Below are 21242 nucleotides of genomic sequence, written 5' to 3'. Positions count from 1 at the left end.
TTTCATTTTTCCTTTAATAAAAGGAAAAAAAAAACCACCAACCCTAATTACTAAGTTATAGAAACTTAGTTGGGTTAAGTGTTTAGGATTTTGAAGACTTCTGCCTTCCCATATTGACTAAGGCAGTTGAAGCATGAACACTTTTAAATGATCTTGCAATATTTGCCCTTTATTAGAGTCGCTTGTCCCTTACAGGTCTCATATCCATTTTATTAAAGTTCAGCAGATCAGCAGTAATTAGCTACCTCACATGTGGGCGCACGTACCAGTTTTCAGTTATTGGACTTTAGAATAGATATTGCATTGCTCTAACTTCCCTATTGTATTCCTGTGCATATCTATTTTTTTTTCTTTCTTTTCTTTTTGGATCCACTGTATATTAAATCTTTTGGCTAATCATGTCAGAAACCAGAATATTCTAACGTTTTTTTGAAAATATATTTCCTACAATTATGCTGTTATAGAAATGATGCTATAAACTAAGATTAAATGTGTCTCATTTAAAACCACTTGATACCAAAATATTCTCAGCTAAAAAGATTATAATTTGAAGCTGTGTTCTACAGAAAAGGCTGTTATTGGACAATGTGACTTAGCTCCTATGAGCAACTTAGTAAGGGCATTTAAGAGACAACAGCTTAATATCACCAATACATAGCAAGAACAGAACACTCTCCCAAATCAGAAATACCCTTCTGTTGATTTCTATGCCTCTTTCTGTGCAAATCCAGAATCTGACTTTGCCATTAGTCCTTCAGGACTGGGGACCTCAAAGTACAAGTACTGTCTTAGTGTGGAGACTTCTACTTTCCCTCCTCCCTGTGTGTATTCATAAACTAAGTACAAGAGACAACAATCATTTCTGGAGGTTTTGTGGCTTTGGTGCACTGTAAGTGTTAAGCAATAACAAAGAGGATAATATGAGCTATGTACACTTTAAACATCCACCATACAATTAGTTCAGAAAGTAAATAAAGCTATATAAATTAAAATAAGCTTTTATGATTAATAAAATGTGCAAATATGGTAATCTTATTAGTGTGGTGAAAGGCAGAATTTAAATTTCACAGAGAATGAAATCAGAGAGATTTATTTTCAGATTGAAAGTAAACAAATGGGTTTGATTTTTCTCTGCACGTCTAAATTGAAGTTTCTTTTTCTGAACTGTGCAAAAACTAAGTTAACACCTGAGTCAGCAAACTTTCAAATAGATCATAGAACTTGCGGTTATCTTCCAGGCCCTGGAAACGTAATGGCTGATGGTCTTGGGGTGTTTTTGCTTGCCTTCAGCATTTAAAATGTTTTTCGCTGTTTCAGGAGGTTATTTGTCTGTCCACAGAGGCCTCCTCTGATCTTTGTCACTACCGGATTTTACTTCCTGTTTGAAGACCAATTGGCCTAGGAAGTTGTTTTTCAAAAGGAAGGGATAGAAGTCTCATGCAGTCTCATTTGGGGAGACCTGTCTCAGAAGAACGGGAAGAGGCTGAGCATCTCTAGGTGTTGTTTTCTTCAACTCACAAAAATCAGCATCGGTTAGCAGGAAGGAAAGTATTCACTTCATCTGTTACTACTACATATCCAGTAAACGCATTTTTAGCATGAGCCGCTAATTTCCATGTACAAAAGCACTGAAAAATCAGACAGATTCCAAACACAAAATGCTCCGGTATGCTTTAGTAGAGAAAAATCACAAAAGCTGGATGGTTACTCTTAACAAAGCTTCATTTGCCTGATGTTGAAAAAGGCAAAAAGGGGGCCAAATTTATCACTATTAAATAACATGCATATGTAATGCGTTAACTTTGGCTATTTTACTAGCTTAGACACAATATGTCATGGGAACGTCTACTGAGTTTAAAGAATATTATCCTTTTATCACATTTTATATTAATATATTTAAGAAATAACAATGCTTTTATTTTTTTAAACAAGGATCAAAATACTATCCACTCTATAGAAAAATAGTTGTTATTGTAAAGTTGTAAATTCAATTATGTATTTTCAACATTTCTGCATTCGCATATTCCCATTCATTAGAAGTAGCTCCTCAGCTTTTCTAAAATAAAACAGGAAGAAGCAGTAGGGGATAGTACTTCCTAAAGCAGGCTTGGTTTTGAAGTTCAAAATAACTTGATAATTTGGGTAGATGATTTTATTTTATTCACAAAAAGTGAGTTTAAATTAATATTCAAAATAGTTTTAAAAATGGTCAGGAAAAGCTGAAATGGTCTTGCATGAAGAACATGCAATATTTTGTCATTTTGTCATGTACATTAACAATTATATAATTACAGTCTTAATTTGGTAAAATGGATTTAATAAGAACATGATCAAATTTGATTAAAATTGTAGCAAGTTAACTGCAACCATGTGTCTAAGTGCTTTCCTGAGTTGGTAACTAATGTAACACACATCAGCTTGTGCTCCTTGCATCTACTTATTACCTTTTATTAATTTGATAATAGTTTTCTCTTAATATAACTGAAAGATGGATAGGGACTTTCCCATCAATATTAAAATGGAAAGTACAATAAATCACAGTAAGTTTTAAAATTTATCATTTATATCTTAAAAAATTATTTATAAACATATTCTTAATGTGCAAGTATTAAATGGATTCTCTCATGAATTTTATCTCAGTAATGAAGCAGACATGAAAAATATTATTGATATTATCCAACAGAGTATGAAATGTTTCTTGAAAGATTTACTTTGGTAAGGCCTGCCACAGACTTCACATGTGATCTTTATACTGTAATTAGATCTAAATCTCAGAAATTACTCAGGCAGCTAGCTGTCAGTAAAATCAATGTGAGATAGTTGCCTAAAAAGGAGCTGAAAGTTTAAATACCATCATGTCTCTGACCCTTAATCTCTATGAGAAAGTTCATCTAAAAATTACACATTCAGTTTAATCTAATTACCAAGGCTCCCTTTTTAGTCAGAATAAAAAGGTAGATGAAATGGCTCCCTTATTAGAATATCTATCCACTAACCTCAGGAAAAGGGAAAGAAAAAAAAAAAAACTTATTAGTCCATTGTCTTTGAATGCTTTTTGGTTAAAGGTGAGATGATTCTCATCCTCAGTGCTTTATTTTTCTGTCTTTAACCAAGGACAGTAAGACAGAGTTTCTGTGCCTCGCAATCAGGTGTGGAGGAATCCTCACCTGAGCAGAGGAGGTGTCACTCTGCCTATGCTGCCAATATTGGTCAAGGGGCAGGGTGCCACATCCCTACCTCACAGCACTGTTATTCACTATGGATGGAGATGTGTTTAGAAAATGTACAACATCCATATACATTCTCATAGGCTAAAAGCAGAAGAGGTTTTATCCAGCACTGGCATTTTCCAGGATCCCCAAACCACTGCATGAACAAATTTTTCTAGGATACTTCACCTGTAGAGGACAGATAAAAACATTGGTTTCCAGAATATTAAATAGGGAAGACCCAGCTTCTCCCCTCAGGAGCCCTCTCTAGTCCTGAGCTCATGCTCAAGAGCAACTCAGAGTAAAGCCAGCATGACCCCTATAAAAGCTGTGACTCCTTATAATGCTGTCCTTATGGGAACCAGGTGCTGTGATCATTCTCAGTGGATCCCGTGCCACTTATCAGAAAACTATAGCAGCTGTTTTGCAGGTTCTGACTAGGTATTCTGGCTCTCCATATTATGACCAATTTGCTCCTTCATGTAAGTCTTTCCCTTAAAAATGTTTTTCTTCTAAATTCTGGTTAGCTCCCAGTTTCTAGGATCTCCAAACCTACAGATGCAACAATACGAAATCTGATTAGAAATTAGGAAAAATAAATTCACACTGAGGAAGATCAAGCACTGCAGCAGGTTGCCCAGGACAGTTGTGGAACCTCCATCCTGGGAAAAATTCAGTGCTTAACTGGGTATGACTCTGAGCAACCTGATGTGACTTGGTACTTGCTTCTAGATTCAAAGCTAACTCTGCCTTGAGTGGGAGCTTGAGCTAGGTGACCTCCAGAAATCCCTTCAACCTATGTTGTTTTAGGATTCTATGTTTCTGTCTTTGTCAATTGTTAGTCTGTTAGCCAACTCAGCTCACGTTGCAATTTATCACTTAAAAAATGGTGAGAGCTGTTGACCTCTGAAATCAATCCAGATTCAAATAACATTAAGAATTTCACTGCTTGACTCTAGTACACATAAACGTTAACTCATACACAGCTCTAACTGTGTTTCAGGAAGGAGCATGCAATTTCTTCTTTATCCTGAGCCCTGCGCATTTATACGTTCAGCTGGTCCCTGTGGAAAAACGTCACCGAAAGGGCAGTCAGGCATTGGAACAGGCTGCCCAGGGAAGTGGTTGAGTCTCCATCCCTGGAGGTATTTAAAAGACAGGTAGACGTGGTGCTTGAGGACATGGTTTGGCGGTAGACTTGGCAGTGATAGGTTAATGGTTGGACTTGATGATCTTAAGGGTCTTTTCCTTAATGATTCTATGATTCTATGATTTCTGCCAGCTATCCAGTGAGATATTTCAGAATCTTTCTCTCTCTCTCATATGCAGAATTTCTCCTAATTTCTTTATTTCAAACATATCAAAACAGGACCTTAAACTCTTATAAAGTGCGTCATTTGATCTGAAGAGGTTTTGTAGGAATTTTGGGAGAATTATATCGGGTTTTTTGTTTTGTTTTGTTTTGTTTTGTTTTTTTTGTCCTGGCTAGCAGAACATGTAAAGTGAATGAAAGTTAAAATAGACTTTAGTTTTTACAAAGATAGAGCAATTGCCTTTCAGGGACTGCCAATCAATGCCAATTTTAAATCTGCTTTGTGCCTCCAGTCCTTCAGGTATTCGGGGATTCTGAGGTTTTCAGAGATTAATGATTAGAAATATTAATAGGCTTTAAAGGAGATTTTATTTCATACGAAATTGTTGCTAAATTGAAAGAATGTGCATCTCAAATTAAAAAAAAAAGTCCACTTTCTACTTTGCAAATTCAGTACACAGCCAAAAAGAACCAAATTTAATCCAAGAAAAGAGAGATCTGTTTTACTTTGGACAGTGATTAAACTTCAATTTAAGATATCAAGTATTTTATTCCTGGTCATTAAATAATGACAAAGAAATGCTAACTTTTGTGATTGCTGTTTTGTTTATGTTTCAAATACATGGCCAGTTGAGCATGAGATGCTTGCCCTCCCTTTTTAGCATTATAGTTAAGAATTGAAAGCTGACCAAAATCAAAACAAACTTGGTCTTTTTTTCTTTTCCTCTGTCATATACATTTGCGTGTTCGTATAGATGATGGTTCTAAGCAAAATGCAATGGAGTCTTTATTGAATCACTCCCTGCTGAAGAGCTCCTTTTACTTTCTGTTGTTGTTATAGATCACATTTCATTTCCTCCCTTCAGCAGTTTGAAGGTCACCAGTGCAAAGTGATGATTCCAGAGACAAAATTGTTTGAAAGCAAGTTCTGATAGGGATTTATCCAAAGAAATAGATGTTTTCCTTCTACAGAACACTTGACATGGTATTGAGACTCACTAGTGTAGAACTGAATAACTAAGAAAAAATGAGATTGAAAATTAGGAGTTCTTTAAAAGGACCAAATTAGATGCCTATTAAGCCACAATTCAAAGAAAAATACAATAGCCAAGACTAAAATTCCATCTTCATTCCGCAGCAGAACTCAGAAATAAAAAGTAACAAAGAACAAATGAAAAAAAAAGCAGGGCCTAGCATTTTATTTATATTGATTTTTTCCTATGAAGTACCTAACTGGGCTAAGGAAAGTCAAAAACACAGAAGAATACACCACTGGCAGGGCAAGAAGAAGGACTTAAGAAGGAAAGTTATTCTCGCAATTGTATGTTATATGGATCTATAGCTAGATGGAAATAAAAACATTTTTAATGAGGATACCAGAATGATAGAATTTTTTAATAAACATATCTTTTCTGTACTCTTAATCACTGAGAATTATTTAATACTTTCCAGCTCATTAGTAACCAAAGAGAACATTAAATAATATGTGTAAGGAAAAAAAAATGGTTTTCTATACACAAATATTTTAATCAACAAATATAAATAATTTTATCTCCAAAGACATAAAAGTACCATCTAAGGTACTTGTTTATTTCTGAGAAATATTAGAGAAATTTCTGAAAACTGGAACAATGTCTTTAATGCTATTCAAAAGAAGCAAGAAGGATGATTTTCTTACTATAAAAGAAAACATTTATATTTGATTAATCTGATTAATTTCAGCCATGAACTTGAAAAGAAGATTTTTTGTTATGTTGCATTTTTTGGCAAAGTTAACATGAAGAATTATTGCCTTTTCTGTCCCTCCAATTCTTGTTCCCATTTACTCTTTTCTTTCTATTTGTTTAACCCCTCCTCCTTTCACTTGTTTGTGAGGCTGGTCCTTGTGAACTGGATCAACGATATAAACGAAGTTTATAAATATTTCAAATTTTTTGGAAGCCAGCATGTAATGAAAAACACAATCTCAGTGTCACTTGATTTAGCAGCACCAAATGGATTAAAATAGTGTTAAAGTCCATGTTAAAGAATTAAGAATTGACTGACAAATCATGTAAAAAGCTTTTAAATGGAGAACTCAAAAAGCCTCCTTCCTCTCTCTGCATTTTTGGTTGAGCTTTATGGATCTGATATCTTTTTCTTCCTGTGGTGATCTGGATGTATATGATAAATAACCAATAAAAGCTGTCTGTAACAAAGGTAAATTGGAAATAATTAAGAGGATATGGCAGGTATATAAGATGTAACTTCATATAGAGATAGATGCTATCCTGGGAAGCAATTACGCTGGAAAGGATTTAAGGGCTGTGAGGATCAGGCAGTAACTAACAAGAGACCCCAGTGGAATAAGGCTGCACAAAGGGCTAGAGATGGATGGATATACAAACCAAGTAATGAGAGGGATGGAGGAATGATTTTACCTCAGTCTGTGGAATCAGTAAGACAGGTGATGTAACACTACACACCACTCTTTGATCCCCATAAACAGTGACCATTGAGTAACAACTGTAAGAACAATTCAGGGCCTGGGGAAAAAAAGCCTGTTTAGTGAGTGACTGGAAAATCTCAGTCTGTATAATTTTTAACAAAATATAATTGTAACATTATTGTATAAGTATCTGCACAAATGCACACACACAGAGACAAAATTAGTGGATATTAATGAGATCTTTAACCTACACAACAAACATAATTTATAAATTATGAACTAAAATACATAACAGTGATGGTAACTAACCAGTGAAAGGTCTGGAGCCTTCATCTTGCAATAGCTGCATAATCAGACAGCATCTTCCTGAGCTGTATGCTTTAATAAAACATACACTATTGGATTTCAGATAAAGCTGACGTTCAACAGCCTAAGCATACAAGAGTAAGAGAAAAGCAGTCCAGATCATCCCATGTTCTTTTCTGTCCTTAACCATTATGACACTGAACACCTTTACACATTGAGAATATTTTAGCAGTTAACACAGACTTTCTTAGAAAATACCTGCCTTAAAAAAAAAGAAGGGTAAACCATGCAACATAGTTAATTGAATAGCGTGAGGTAGTATGAGGCTCATGATGACAGGCCTAACAGGTATTTTCTGGGGAAAGGATAGGCATCAGTGAAAAATATGTGTTAAGAAATGTGCAAAACTCTTCAGCAGTGGGGGGTGTGATCCACTGAGAGGGTGATTTCCTCCTCAGAGCTCCCTGGGGCCACAGGAGGTTGGGGCTGCCCAGGCTCCATGCCATCTCTTGCCTGCCTTAGGAAGGAGGATCCCTAGGCTTTGTGCTTCTTCCACGCCATCTGCATCCCACCGGCACTCACACAAAATATAAGGAAAATATGTCTCCAAGAATTTAATGCTACATTTGTCAGTTTTAAACTGACAAATATTTTGATTTCATGTGTATTAGAAGTCAAGTTCAAACAATCTGCAGACACCAACCTCATCCATCTTGGAACATAAAACTCCCTTTGGACCATTATTTAGGAAAAAGTCTCCTCTTTTCCCTATATTTCTCTTGACTCTTCCCAAAGAAGCTCAAAACCTTCTCTGGCATTATAAGCTGAGATGCAACCTGTTGTTTCCCCAGTCCAGAGGCCTGGGACAATGGCTTGCTGAGACAAGCTGTGAACCTGAGTGATTAACAATGTTGGTTTAAAAATAATTCCTATTTCTTTTTTTGCTGCAATCTTAAGTGGTGCTTTTTGTTCAGATAATTTCAGTGATCTGAAACGATCAGTGAATCATAAGAGGAGTGGTGTAAGCAGATCCCATGCCCTGCTGCTCTCGCCTGTCCCCTTGCCATTATCACCTCAATTGAACAAGTACAACCATTTGTTCAGCCACAAAATGAGAAATGGAACTGGATTAAAAATAATCCAGCATAAATTTAGAAAATTGTTACTTTTCACTGATTCTTTTCTTTGGTAGGGAAGAGAAGTGTCACTAATAAACGGTCTGTAAAAATAAAAACAAGGGTACTTAAAATAGACTTACTTCATTATAGCCATTTTAATATCAATTACACTTAAACTTGACTCTTACTGGACTGATCCCAATGGTTTCAGAGACATTTGTGGGGGGAAAGGGAGGTAGAGGTGCCCAAAGCTGAATTTTTGACATTTTAACAATGAGAAGAAGCATAGAGCTTAAAGCAACAGTTTTGATCCTGGTGTAATATGCAATAAAAGTTACCTTAAAGTTAGTTCTCTCCTGAAGTTATGGAGATGGAGACAAGAAATATACCCAGTTCAGATTCCTTAAAACTAATACAATGTTCACATCATATGTTCTTTTGTTGTTAATTAATAAATAACAAGTAAAAATTCTTGGCTGATTTCTGATAACCAGAAATTAATGACTAGCGTAGCTTTCAGCATATCAGTCCATGATTAAAAAATTTAGAAAAGTAAACATGGAGCCAACACTGTTTTAATTAATTTTGCCAGCATTTTTTCCAATTTCTGGTTGTAACTGAAGTATGTATGCATGTGGATGTGGATATCTGTGTGTATGAGAAGGAGAAACTCAGATACAGTCACTTTACATTACCCTGTGAGCTGTGAAACAATATATCCTGCTGAGGCTTAGTGCTTTATGCCTATAGCAGACCTCAAAGAACTCAATATGCCAAGATGACACTAACTGACCAAAGGACAGGTCTTATCAACCACCTATTCATTTTTCAATTGCTAGTTCCTACCTTGTATTGATTAAAAAAAGCTACAGTTTTATCTTAAGATTGCTCTTAATTTGCCTTGCTTAGAACAAGCAGGAACCTAAAAACCTGATGGTCACATCAGTAACCCTGTGATTCAGCTGACTGTTAAAAAAAAAACCACAATGTGTTTTGCTTCAGCTGAACAGCCAAAATAATGAAAGACAATTATAAAAACTGACAGATAAAAACAATAAATTGTGGAAGTAATAAACTTGTCACAAGGGAAAGACAAGAAAGAAGATTTAATGAGACAGAATGGACAAGTAACTAAATTATTTATTTGAAGTCTCCATTCAGACATGACATGCTTCACTATCTTTCATTAAGCCTTGAACCCATACATAGGCTTGACCTGCTGTGCTGGATGTCCTCACTGTTCTGTTTTCTTCCCTAAATGCATGACATTTATTGCAGACTAATCATGAGTAGCTGTTTTACTGAGAATTTATTGTCTTCATAGTGTTGGCAAGTACTGATAGACTCAGCCTATGTCCAACAGATGATTACCTGGTGAAAAACATCTCTATAAAGAATGATAAAGGGATTTTTTCCTGCATAGATATCAGAGGTCTTCAAACAGCATGGTTCAGCTGATGAGCATACAGTCAGAAGATATGAAACTAGAGTTCTACTATTTTCTCCTGAATTATTTACTCTTGGGTAAAAATATATACAGCTGGATTTGATGGGCCAAATACATGCCAGCAGCTCCAAGAGCACAGGCAAGCATATAAATGGTTTATACATGAGTTATTGAGAAGTCATAGAATATACATGTTCTTGGCCTTCTTGGATGGATGGATAGAGATTGATACTGTAGACGTAATGAAAGCAGTGGTTTTCAGGCTCTGCTTCCGTTTCATTTGGTTCAGATACCTGACAGGAAATCTTTCATTAGCAAAAGGCTGGAGTGATCAGCTAGGCTTTAGTATGTTCTTTTGACTGCAAAACTAACTCATTCACCATTTTAGATTTCCAAGCACTAGCATACTTTTTTGCATCTAGCCGACTGGGGTATGAGAAAGAAAAGGTGGCAAATTATTTTACAGGCAGGAAATAATTTCAATGAGTTATAACTTATTGCATGCTGAGTGTTCCAGTCATCTAGATTGAGGGGACAAGCCAGAGAGAAATTTGCCGCTTCATTCTGTTTCATTTGATGATTGCCTGACTTTTCTTTCTAGCTCCGGGAGCTACATCTGTGAGACGTTTTGCCAGTGGTTTGAAGGATGGTTGGAAGCGTGAAATCTACTGAGTAGACTGAATCCCCATTTCCAGTATTTCATGGAAAACTAGTGACCATTTTATTTCTGCAGTTCTTCTTGTCACAATGACTTTGCCTAGAACACCTTTATGAATTAAAGCAATTCTAAGCAATTTCTTTAGCCCAGAAGCATGGTGAACTGCCAACACAGAATACATTGCAAATTTTACATAGCATGTTGCTAGTCTTTAGTGAACCAACTCTCAAATCAATTACGTCTGCTGCCAAGGAAGCCTTAACACTCTAAATAATTTAAAGTGCAAACTGTTTGGCATACAATTCTTTTCATCATCAGCAAGATGGATTTCACCTTGTAGTATCTCTGCCCTACAGAAATGGCCTTTTTTAGTTAAGTTTTCAAAGTTACCACAGTAAAGCAGTAAAGTCTGCAGCACGTAACACAAGTTACACCTGTTCTTCTCAGATCGGATAGACAGTCATTAGTCAAAGTAAAAAATTACTGAAAAGGCAGCATTAAACACTGTTTTCCATTCTTTGTTATAGACTTGCAAGAGGAGTTTATAGAAAATACTTTATTTTAAACTTTGATAAAGTTTAGTACTTATTCAGGACAACATTCAGAAGGAAAAATGGATTATTTCAGGGTACATGTAGAGCTTAGTCACAATATATTAATTCCATTTCATTTTGTTAATATGCTTGTCTAAACATCTTAAGCAAAGTTGATATGCCAAACAAACAGATCTGTATGGGTCAGTTATATAGATCTGCCTTTTTTGAACTTAATGGAGGACTGTAAGCTCTTTTGCTGAACCCAGTGGCTAGTAAGCTCAAGATGGTTTTACTTTTAATGGTTATTAAAACATTCTCCATTTTCCTTTTTCCTTCCCAGGTCTATATATCAGAAAACACCTCAAACTAGGAATGCCTTTGCCAGTGTGGTTTCCCCATTGCTCTACTTGGCCCGCAAGTGTGATGAAAGAAAAGTTCCAGAGCCACTGGGGTTTTATATAGCATATCCTTTAGATCAAAGTCGAATGTCTGTGGCTACTTCGACAACATACTGCCCTAGTAGGGAATCTACTTCCTACAACTAACCTAAGCAGATCTGAGGAAAAATCACATTCTTCTTTAATACATATTGAAAAAATGCTGTTTTTATTAAACCCATAAAAATTGAACTAGCTTGTCAGTTATAGAATATGCAATTGGTTTCAGCAAATAAAGGATGAATTTGAAAAAAAAAATAGTTTACCCACTTAGGTTTAGGATTACAGTCAAGGGCACTCTAATAAAGTACACATTTCTCTGCTTATGGAATAGCCTTTGAAAGCTGAATGGTGAATACGTTTTACAAACATGTTCTGGGAGTCCAGAAAGAAATAGATTTCATTAAAATTGAATCTGTATGGCTACCTATTACATTACTAGATCAAAAGGGCTGATATTGTGTATGCATAGATTTTTTAAATATTAGGGGTGTTTTTGCAAACCTTGCAATTGTAAAAGGAAGTCCTTGGACAAAGTCAGACAGGAGTTTTAGTGGAGAGGATCTCATTTGCACTATGTATAGTGGTCTTTATTTCTAGACCAGTTTGCCTGCAGAATACTGTAATTAGAATCAAATCTGAGGTATCCCATTGTGGATGACAAATCTTTCCATTGACTTCAATCTTTGAATCAGGACCTTTTTCAGTAACTTAACAGTAGTTCAAAAGAATAAAAACCTGAATGTTTCAAAAAACATCCCCAAACCAAAGGGGTTATTCAGTCACTTTTGCCAGGCCTTCTATTTTATTTTCCTACTTGCCTTCTATTTTATCGTACATCTTTCAGATGCCGTGCTGCAGCATCCACAGTACCCTTTCAGGCTTAAAACACCTGAAAAATGAAATGAGAAAGAACAAAGCTGATCTTTTTTTCTGTATGTACTGACATAAAAGTCTTCTGTCTGTGATTGAAAGTCCAAAATCAAACATTATACAAAATCCAAATAATGAAATATATAGGAATTACACAAAACTGAAAATTCAAGTACAGGCCAATGCTTCCATATAATCACGTATACGAAAGTCATGCTGTATGTCTTCCAGCTCTACTCACTGGGTCAAGCTGAACCATGTTGTCTGAAGACTTGTGACCCCTATTTATTCACCATAACTACACAGACTTCCTCTCTGTCATTCTGTGTAAAGGGCCAAAACAGAACATTGTTCAACAAAAGAAAAGATGACACTCTACATGCCTGCAGTCTTGATTTTTGCGTAGATGGACTGCTTAGATCAATGCTCTGCTATGCTGCCATAGCAAACCAGAGTGTGTTAGAATCAAACTTCAAGTATTGATTCATATTCAAGTATGATTTTAGCCATATGTGTCCTTGGGATTGCAGAAGGAGGAGATGTTCACATTTGGCTCAAAGATAAAGCCCCATAAAATTATTGCTACTGTCTTTTGTTTTTCTGAGAGAAGAAAGAGAGCAAAAACATAAAATGAGCCAGTTGGGCTTCCTGCCCAGTCCTGGGTACTCTGTTTTAAATAAAATACCTATCAGCATCTTTGTCGGTGAGAAAGGGGACTCTACTGTCTGAAAGATGATTGCATGTTTTCAGTGTGCTCATCATCTAAGTCTGAGAAGCTTATTAATTTCAGTGGATTTTTGTTAAAATCAGGACCAGTTTGATCTTGTCCCAGAGGGCTTGATGAATGCATAGCTGTTTCCAAAAATTGGTTTTCAAATGTTTGTTAGTGCAAAGATTGTGATCTTGGAAAAGGCTGCAATGAATCAATCCCAGTTTTAGAGAGGAAAAAAAACCTCTTTGGAAGGAGTTTCTTTAAGTTTTTTGTTCTATCTCCATAAACACATTATTTTTTTTTCCTTACTCTCATTATTGCCTTAATTCCTTTATTTATTTTTGTCATTCAAAGCAACTTTTCTTTCTGCTTAGAAAGCATAGCCAGAAATTAGTACAACAGTAAGTCACACATCTGAGAGGCATAACTCTACCTGTATTAGCTGAGAATGTCGCTGAAATTAACCAATATGATTTGTAGTTCATGGACAATACTTCTTTACCTCTAGTTCATAGTTGAGTCCTCTGAGAGAAGAATTACCTTTGGTAGAGAAAAACCTACAAATACCCTTGTAGGCTAGAGCTTTTTGCATACCTGGCCTGTTCACTGCTTATCACAAGATGAATACTTTGAATATTAGCACAATAACAAAAATGCCATTGCTCTTTTGGTTTACTCTATTATTTAATGAGATTTCAATAACTAAGGAGAATTTGAGTTTTCTGATGGGAAACCAAAGAATACCTTACAGCAGCTGGATTAGATGTTCATTAGAAAGCAGTCTTCTCAGGACAATACACAAGCATGTATTTGTTCAAGCAGTATCTTTCTGATGAGGTAGAAAACAGCTTGAAAAACTCTGGGTATTAGGGGTTTTGCAAGTGACAGATGGTCTTACTCTCTACTGGAGAAAGGCAAAGAAAGGCAACCATTCTGCCATTGGAGGGGAAGAGGGAAGATGGTACCTTCTCATATGCAAAAGCTATCTGTTTTTGGGCTTGTTTGTGCGTTTGCTTTCTGTTTTTTTGTTTTGTTTTGGGTTTTTTTGGGTTTTTTATAGCTTGCTGACAGATTCAAGAAGGTAAAAGCCTTTTTGATTGCATTTTGAGTCTCATTTAAATATATACTTACTGAAACAAAGGCTGTTCAAATGAAAACACTTAAAAAAATTAATGCCTTATTCCAAGTACTCAGTTGCTCTAAGGCAAAAGACATTATTTTTAGCCAGTTTCATAGAAATACAGTAGTTCTAAGAGACTCAATTTGACAATTTAGCTGCAAATTTTGCTCTTCTTGCTGTGTACAGAATTTTGCTGTAAAGAAACTCAGGTTTAACTAAATAGGATTTTTTATAAAAGGTACTTAAATTCTTCAGGTGATAAAAGTAGCTTATAGTTGATTGTTTTAGAAAAAAAAATGTGCCAAAAATCCTGTAGTGGACAATTGAACTAGAAGGGGAAAACTTCTTCCTCATTTTAATTTTGTTACTATCTTCTTAGACAGAGTTAAAGTCACCCACTTTCAATCATCTCTAGAATGAATGTTTCCCATATCCATGCAAATGCCCCTTCTTGTGAATCTCACTAAGCTTCTGTAATTAACTTTCTCTCACAGCAGCAAATTTGACAGACTAATTAAATGTTTTGCAAAATGGTTCTTTTTTCAAATTTGAATTGTGTAGTGTTTCAGTTTCATCGACTATTCTGACAGCATATAAAGCAGCATTTGATTTATCTTCTTTATCTCACCCTCCTTTAAATTTATGTTCAGACAAAGCCTGACTTACCCACCAGTTGCATTAATTAGCAGGAACTGCATTTTCAAAATCATATAGATTAAACGTTCTTAAAATACACAACGGATTTAGAAGGTCTTACTTGCAAGTCATCTTTTGTTTTGTTTCATCCTCATGACTGGCTTTCTGAAGGTTTTAGCTCCTGAGACACCACCACAATCCCTAGGAAGAAGATAGTGCATTATGTCATCAACTTTTACAAACAGAGAGTTTCTCAAAATGCCAGTTTTCAGTCAAATTCTTCTGCTTGTTTGCTTTCAGTGTAAATAGTATTGCTGTTTATACTCCTATAACCATAACACGCGTCTAAGACAGTAAATATTGTTCTGTTAATCTACTCTTCTAATAAACAAAAGCATCTATGTTTCTTTTTAAATCTACTACTTAACTACATGGTAAACACACTACTTCTCACACTCAACAATGCAGGAAATATGTCAGGTGCAGCAGTCAACAGGGGAAACAAAATGCTTATTTGAAGAGGTAAAACCAAAACAAAATAAACTGTTGTGTAAATTATTAGTTATTTACTTCAGAGCTTTGCTGTTTTTACAGATATAGCCTATGGTTTTTTCACCTGGGCATTCACCTGAGGTTGTCAGAAGCAGCCTATAAATGCAAACTGACCAAATACATGTGATCTGAACTCACATGTATTAGTAAAATTAGATTTCATAGGGATAAGTTCCCCTTTAAATGGGAACCATCTATATCTTTTAAGCCAATAAACTCCCTCAGGCTAACACCACCTCTGCTGCTCAACCTTCAATTCTTCACTTGAACTTCAGGGACAAGGGATGCGAATTACTACGCAGAGCAATGATGATTATTCACCACAACCATCTTTCCTAAAAAACAAGTTGTCTCACTGGACAGGACATAAATATTAATAAAAGCCTTCATTGCAGGAATCGGTGGCAAGATCAGAGAAGGGAGAAGTATCCACAACCTCTGTAATAGAGCTTGCCTACGGGGAAATGATACTACCTTGGCCACAATGAATCTGTGTATCTATGAGAAAGGTGGAAAGTAAATCTCAATATTCAAAAATGGAGTAAATTACAAAGGTTCTTGATATTGTCTGGTGTAGTTTGCATTTGTGGGGCAACCATTTACCTTACCACATCGTCCATTTTAGAAGTACAATGTACTTAAACAGAAAAATCAATGATCCTTTTGTTCAGCTGGTTGGAGGGGAAGGAGGACTTCCACTTGAAAGGCCAGCGTGTGTTTAAATAGCACCTCTAATCATGCACCTTACAGCTAGGTTTAGCACAGCAAGGCACGCATTGCACCTTACACAGATTGCAGCAGAAGGAGCATAAGTCAGTGGCTGACCATTGCCCTTCATCTCCTCCCATCATATTCTCACCTCTCCTCTAGGAGCTGGATCCTGGGAAAAATTTGGAGCCTTTTCAAGCTGAAGTACAAGTAAGAAATTCCCTCAACTCACCATTGCACCACGTTATCTCCTCCCTCCCTCCTTCTCAAAATGATCACAAATAGGAGGATCAGCCAGAAACTCTTACATGTTTCCCCACAGGAAAATAAAACACTCCAGCAGCACTGAATACCTAACAAACTGATTGACAAAATATTCTTCAGGGAAGTGGAAGACCCAAGTTTAAATCTTCTCTGTCTTGTCTGATCCAGGTATTTAATCCCAAACTTTTAAATCTGAATCAGTTCTGGGACTGAATCTTCCCTTCCCTACACCTGGAGCTGTGTGATGTGTATAAGTGATACAACTGTGAATAATTTTGGAAAAAAATGAAATACTAGTTATCAAAAGATTTACAATTTAAAAAATTTCCACCTCTAATCACAGAGTTAGGATCATGCCATGTATGTGTGCTATTGTCTAAATCCCTTAGCCCCACAAACTAATAATTTATTGTGAAAAATACCTTTTTGAAGGCTCATTCTTTGCTAAATGTGGAGAAATAAATGGCAAATTGTGTCTTTATGCCATTACTAGGTACAGAAGAAAGCTGGACTTTTCTGTCCTCTCCATACTGATGACACTGCTGATCTGCATATGCTGGCTGCTATGCTGGTTTGGAAAGTGAAATTTAAAAAGTAATACGTACTGTTATACGTTCTGGGTAGCTCTACAGGGAGGAGGGATTCCAACAGAGATGGTGTCAGAGTTACGATCATATCTAAGCATCAGAAATTTATTCCAACAAGAGTAAAAGTACCGTGAAATGGCATAACATTAGAAAAGACCAAGTACATTTGGATAGTAATAAGCAAAACTAAAAAGTATGTGTGAGCCTGGGTAAAATTTTGAACAGCTGGAAGATCAGCTGTAGTTAGCAGTATGATATCAGGCAAGGTGGTGAGCAAGAGACACCATTATTTCTATGCCAGTTTAACAGCATCATAAAAGCCAGAACGCTCCGATAGAAGTGGGTCTGTATTTCAAGGATGCCTACATCTCATCTTCTTGGTAATCTCAGACTCTTTTGGTAGTTTGAATTAATTTCATGTCCATTACTAAGTTGGGTGTAAGCTCTGATGTGCAGTTCATTCAGCTGTATAATTGTAAGAAACATCTGATATCAGTCGGAGTGCCTCAGTGTTATGTAATGACACTGCGTCAGCTGTGTGAAGTCATTGGAAAACATAGGATGCTTGCAGCTTTGTTGCTGATGATCCCTTTCCATGGAATAATCTTCCTGTCCTAAACTTTGTTCTGAAAATCCCATAATTTTTTGCAGCTTCTTCTAAAGACTAGACAACTTTTAACAATTGGAATAGCATTTAATTACCAGGAGTTCAGACAGGAAGAAGGGGAAGGGACTGCTCTCACTTAAATGAGTTTGGCATGGGTGGAGAATACTAAATTACAGGGTGTTTTAAAATGAAAAGAAAAAAATTATAGAGCAGAATATGGGAGACCTTCAAAGCCTGTAAAACCGCTACAGCAGGAATTAGAGGTTTGATAAAACTAGCATGACATTTACTTCATGAACTTAATAACATTTTGCAGTACAAAGGGATTCATGACTAACAGTAAAAAACATCTGAAAAGGCCTGGCAATATGAAATTATAGAATGATATGAGTATATAGGAGTAAAATGGTATTGGAGTCACGATTTATACAGATTTTGTTTTTGCATAGACAAAGTGCTTTATATATGCTGGAGTCCACTTATAAACTGGGACAGCATGCCACAAAAAGCCTTCATATGGACAGAGTTCCAATAAATGCTCCCCTGTGTTTAGTTTGTTACTGCACCATGACTAAACACATACAGATGAGTTATAAAAGCCAGATACACAGTGGAAGAAGGATGAATGAACACGCCAAAAAAAATTATCATGCATAAATGTGATTTAAGGGGCTTAAAAAAGACATAGCTATCATAATTGTAGTGTGCAGTAAGCCAGGTATATTAGAATCATCAATTATTCTGATTTTTGTTTCTAAATATTTTCAAATGTTCCTTAACTGTTCTCAAATAAAAATATATAGAAGTAATTACTTTACATACAACATCAATAGTACAAATGCCTGGATTTGGTCCAAAGTCATATTCAGTTCAACACAAGAAGCCCGTACAAGAATTTCCTTATTTCTGAAGCCCTGATTGCAGCTCTTGGGGCTAAGACTCTTGGTACTTCTGTCTGCCAGATACTGCAGGCACTATTGCAAATGACCCACTGATATGAACTTTGTGTTTGTATCCTTCTACTATTACTAATTTAGGGAAAATATTGAAGCAGGAAAAAAAAGTTGGTATTTCCCACAGGACAAAAATTCTGAATTTCACTCAGAAATGCAAGTATTTCCAGTAGTGGACAAGACCCTCATCCAGCCTTTTGCAGTTGATTCCCTAAGAGAAGAAGGTTGGACTACACGAATTCCAGAAGTCCCTTCCAACCTTTTTTTTTTAAATTATTATTCTACATCATAAATGTGAGAAATGTAAGCATAAATATTTGCCCAAATGGCTGTCAGCAGAGATCCACAGTAAAATCTAATACATAAGTAAATATTTTCTCTGTGACATACCTACCTTCATTTACTGTCAAAAGTTTTCCATAGACAGAATCAAAGGTTATAGATTGTGGACACACAGTTTACCAATGTTCTATTTAGAACTTGCCAATTGGAGACCAAAGTGACAAAAACAAGTGTTAGAAGAAAAATGGAAGAATGAGAGCTGAGACCTAGTACTGAGAAGGCAGATTTGAACAGATGAATCTTACAGAAAAGATACTAAAGTTAAGCTGAGATACACTTCAAAACCAAAGACAAATTTTAGAGAGAGTGAAAAAAGGGATCAAGTAGAAATATGTATTAAAAAAATAATGCTTTTTGGAAGCATTTTGAATGAGTTTAAAGGAAATGAGATGGAAGGAAACAGTTATCAAGGCATGAGACAATAACATTTTTCTGAGGCGATTAAGCATTACCTATTCTTTTCTCCTTACAGTTGTCGTTTTGATTTGTTGTGAAATGTTGAATATTGTGTAGACAATTAACCTTTCTGATGAATCCCTAACTTCTGTAGCCAAAATTTAGTTCTACCTTTCCAAGTTTATAATGGGTAATGATATCTTTTTTTTCTTCTCATTTTTATTATATTTTATATAAAACTGTAATAAATATAGTGTACCAGATGCACTTGCATTTTCATAACAGTTTTGCAGATGTTAATGTCAGGTATAACATAAAACAAAACATAGGTTCAATATATGGGGATGGATCTGCTGCCTACTCTATTCACTTACATATGTGGTTGCAGTAAACATACATAAAAGAGAGTTTGATAAAAATGTTTTATATTTGCATTGAATTTTCCATAAATTCACAGGAACCCACTCATTGGCCTACCTGGTTTTATTTCTTGTTAAGCTATAGTTACTATTTCTTAATCTATTTACTATTTAAAATGAGGAAACATTATTGGGGTTTCTTGCAGTTCTCGTCTCCTAGCAACACAATTTCTTCTTAAATTGACCCTTTTCATTTTCTGTGGATTGTGTAAAGCTCACGTAGCCTTTTTACAGAATTCCGATATACCTTAGCACTAACTCAATCTGTATGTTTGAATTTTTATCAAAAGATTAATTTAGTTCCTGAATTGGCCAAGTGACTATAACATTAGGTGTAATAAAAACTTAGCTCTTTACCACATTAGCATTTCAATAATCTATTTAAATCAAGAAGTGAGAAAAAAGGGTATTCCTTTGAAAATTTACTAAAAAGTCATTTTGGCAACATATTTTTAGGCATACTTCTGAATATCTATTTATAGGATGGTAGAAATTATTGTTTCTCTGCAGTTTCACATAAGGTCAGGTGAACTTAATTTAAGACCCTAATTCTTGGTCTAGAATAACATCTTGCTAATATATCAACATATATACCAGTAATGCTTACAAATACTGCAAGAAACACGCTGTTCCCAGAAGAGCCTTGGAAGACCTTGCTGGCAGTTATTGTGGAGCAACTTGACAGGCATCTCTGTCTGGAACAATCCCAAAGGTGTCCTGTGTGGGCTAAGTAGAGCTCTGCTCCCTTGCTGCATAAAATCTTATGTTTAGAATGAAATAGAATTACAGAAAAATCAAGATGATGAGCCTCTGACAATAAACTATGGATTTGATATATAGAAATCTGTAACCTATGCTATGGTACAGTAAATTCCAACAGGGACTCACTGACAGTAAATGGTTAAACAGTTAGACACAAGGTGTTAGTGAGTTCAAGTTAAAAGTTATACTGTACCCTGCCCTTTCTTCACCCTGCATGAGACTGCCTGAGACATGAAACAGTGCTAATTTTCTTTTTTAACTGATACTTGTGTAAAAAAAAAAAAAAAAGAATAAAGGCTGTGTGCTCAAGCACTAACCTTTGGAAACACACTTCCTGTGAGTGTTAACAACAAGAATTACAAAACGTAGTCATCCAGTAGATTTACAAAATATGCAATAATTAAGTGACACTTGAGCTAAATGCATGCAAGTCTGAATATTCCTAAGTGACTTTCTTTTAAAATATGTCATTTTTTTTTTCATCAACACTCTTTGGCCTAATGAAACATATTACTTCTATCTACTTTAACTATATTCTAACTGTGCTTAATAGGAATGTTTCTTTTGCTTTAAGCATATCCTTAGGCCATCAGTACAACAGTAATGTTAGACCATTTCTGACAAATTCCATCCAATAACTTACAAAAACTGACTAATAATCTTGATATTGAGTTTTGCACTGTTGTACCAAAATAAATTTCATGCAGCCTTAGCCCTTAAAATGGATGAAAACTCTTCAGGACAGGCTTGATACACAAAAAAGGTCCAGCAGACAAACATATTGGTAGTCCTCTCTCTGTCAGCATTCCCCCATCATGCTTTTCTCCCTGTACAAAATAAGAAGGACTACCAAGAGAAGG

Source organism: Nipponia nippon, unplaced genomic scaffold (assembly GCF_047370975.1).
Source record: "Nipponia nippon isolate SJK-2023a ecotype South Korea unplaced genomic scaffold, ASM4737097v1 scaffold_2, whole genome shotgun sequence".
NCBI lineage: Eukaryota > Metazoa > Chordata > Aves > Pelecaniformes > Threskiornithidae > Nipponia > Nipponia nippon.
The sequence above is the reverse complement of the archived record's forward strand: the minus strand, read 5'-3'. Positions refer to the sequence as shown.